We start from the raw sequence: 2,929 nt of genomic DNA, 5'->3' as shown, positions 1-2,929 counted from the left end.
AACGGGCTAGGTTTAACTTGACCCACAGTACTGGTGAAGTTTTTGGATGATAGTATGTTAGGGAAGCTTGGACATCGCATGTCTACGAAGATATGGCTTCGACCTGGTGCATTTGATCAATTGGAACTGACCGAAGCTACCCTTAAATGAATCCTAACTAGTTAGACCATGGATTAGTATTAAGTTCAATGGGTAGGACTATTTGGGAAACCTTGAAGGCATGGTTACTTTAATGAGCTCCTTGTGACTCACCATTGTAAGATATTGAAAAATTAAATTAATAAGGTTATTTAGGAAATAGCCTTATAGAATTTTTTCGGAATTTTTAGAAATTTTTTGAGAATTTTTCGGAGCTCGTACGACGGGTTTTGCGGGAACGAATTTATGGGTTCGGATAAAGCCTGTTTGGGATACCCCGTTTAAGTGAGGAAATGTTGGATTTATTTATATTTCCTTTTCTTTTTCTTTTCCCAAACGCCGACCCCAAAACCCTCTTTCCTTCCTCCCCGACACCGATACTCTTTTCTCCTTCCCCCAAATTCACCGACAACCGGCGATTCTCCTCTCCTCCCCTCTCGGTGTCGCCGGTGCAGGGCATTCACCAGAGTAGCTTCCGGAGGAGGGAAGCTACAACCCATTCCTCTCTCTCTCGATTTCTCTCTTGTGCGCGGATGGCCCGATGTCGAAGGAGAGCTCCCTCTGCCCGTGATTCTGTCCGCGTCGAGTCGCCGGAGGAAGAGTTGCCGGACCTCGATGGTACCAGCGTTGTCCAGATCGTCTCCGGTTGAGCGATCCTCTCTTCGGCCTTTTGTTGCGCGCAATCGAAGGGATCTGATTCTAGGGCACAGCGAGGGACTTGATCGCGTCGCCTCCCTAGCCGGTTGATCTCCTTGTTCCTCCTCTGCGATCTGGTCGCTGGAGATTGACTCGTATCTCCACACTAGCTGGATTGGATCGGGCAATATCACCTGGAGGTGAGCAATTGAGGTATGTTTCATCTAGATTCATACAACTTCAAGAATCTTGTCTATTGGATCTCCATTGTGACAGTTTATCTGGATTAATGGGTGGCATCAGATATGCTAGTTGGTGGATTTCTCCTCTGCCGAGCTTTGCTTCTCCACTACTTGTAGCTATTGAAGTCTCGGTGAAGAGGTGAGGGTTTATTTGAGATAAGTAGGGTTTTGTTTGTTGGAGTTTCAGTAATTCATTGCTGTACAATTGGTTCTAGACAGATTTTAGAAGGATTGATGTATGAATGCTTCTTTGGTAGCTATCAGCAGGGGTTCTTGTTGGCTGTGAGCTCTTGATTGTGATCATACCTCAAGGTAAGTGTTCTACGGTAAGGTGTTTTGGTTCTTATCAGTAGTGTGTTACGTAATTAGGTTTTCTATGGGTTGTGTGGGGGTTTGTATTGCTTAGATTTATGAGTATTGTGATGTGGATTGGTTGAGGTTTGTATTGGGTTGGAATTTGTGGATATGGTGATTGGTTAATGTAGATTGTTATGTGATCATTCTTTGGGTTATTGGATTGATTGTTGGTTGGGTTACTAGATGTGGTGGTTTGGTTAGTTGTTGATGATGATGTTAGGTTGTTGTTGATTTATGATAGATATTTGTTTTATGATAGGTTATTGCGGGTTGATAGCATTATGGGATGGATTGATATTTAAGAGATGGATTTGTTATTGGATTAAATGATGTGTTGATTTGGGAGATTAATCAGAGATCAGATTTGTTTGGAGTGATCCTAATTGGATTAAGGGATTGAGTTAATTATTTCGGTTAGGGTTTCCCTAATTAGATTGGGAAGTTTATTTAGCTATTTGCTACCTATGTAATTAGCTAAATATATTATGTGTTCGCAGGACTTTATTTCGAAGCGAGCGTCTCGACGTGGAATTGGTTTGTTTGACACGGTCAACAGATAAAGGCGGGTATTTCTTCCTTAACCTCTTTATAGTTTCTTTGAAACTTAGTGCATGGTTATTATTGGATGAATTAGGCTACTTTACCTTATATCATGATCGGTTGCTGTTTTTCCTGCATGATACTTATGCTTGACCCTTGTGATGATCTATTTAATTCTGATACAGTCTCCACTCTTGATATCTACTCTGTTGTGATTACACGTGTAGAGTATGTCTTGTAGGGATTGTCGGGTTGTTGGTATTCCCATGCTGATTGGGTATATGACGTGGATCGTACATAGGTGGGTATGTGTTATAGGAGTCATCTTGTTGACCGTGCATTTGCATATTTTATGTACACACGTATTTGTCATGTACTTTTGGAGGAGTTGTGTTGATTGTATGTTTGGGGTATACACACATGTCTGTTGTGTTTTTAATGGAGGATACAGGTTGATTGTACTTATATTTTGTGTATGATCCGGCAGTAAGAATGAGGGACCCACTTCCCGAAGGGTCTCAGCTTGAGGACCGAGGAAAGGCTGAGCGGTTGATGGCTGAGCCGAGCAGATGGGTAGGTCCGAGCAGAGCTAGAGATAACCCATCCATGGGCTCAGGTTTCCGACGCCAAGGCAGGAGGATCGAAGGGCCGAGCGGGAGTCCGCTCGGCAGGGGCCAAAGGGCCGAGCGGGTTGTCCGTTCGGCCAAAATATGGGCGAGGGTACAAAGGTGGCCGAACGGCCTATGCACGTGGCTCGAGATATGGGATATCAGCAGAAGCATGTCTGATGATTAGGCCGTACTCAAAATCGCACGATGGAGGATCTTGCCGTCACATCATGGAAGGGTTGATACAGTAGCAGTATGGTCTCATGGACGTCTTCCTGACAGATCCATATTTGGGTATGGCCCTTCTGACAGACCCATACCTGGGCATGGTCAAAGGCAGGTGGTTGCTTTGACTGACGCGCCCAGGCTTCTTTGAGAGGTCTATATAAGGCCTCCATTTCTCCACCG

The 2,929-nt window shown here is 44.2% G+C and overlaps 1 long non-coding RNA gene across 2 annotated transcripts; it reads left to right on the top strand.

Moving 5' to 3' along the window:
* The first annotated feature begins 481 nt into the window (after nucleotides 1-481).
* Nucleotides 482-1,971, top strand: LOC122003624. 2 transcript variants are annotated; one of them, XR_006118011.1, is made up of 4 exons: nucleotides 482-987; nucleotides 1,078-1,155; nucleotides 1,236-1,328; nucleotides 1,871-1,971. It is a non-coding gene; the product is annotated as an uncharacterized LOC122003624 (long non-coding RNA). The 2 variants fall into 2 exon arrangements; XR_006118010.1 differs by having other exon boundaries at nucleotides 1,232-1,328.
* The last annotated feature ends 958 nt before the right edge of the window (nucleotides 1,972-2,929 follow it).

The sequence above is a fragment of the Zingiber officinale genome, chromosome 7B, assembly GCF_018446385.1.
Source record: "Zingiber officinale cultivar Zhangliang chromosome 7B, Zo_v1.1, whole genome shotgun sequence".
Taxonomy (NCBI): Eukaryota; Viridiplantae; Streptophyta; class Magnoliopsida; order Zingiberales; family Zingiberaceae; genus Zingiber; species Zingiber officinale.
The sequence above is the reverse complement of the archived record's forward strand: the minus strand, read 5'-3'. Positions and strand labels throughout refer to the sequence as shown.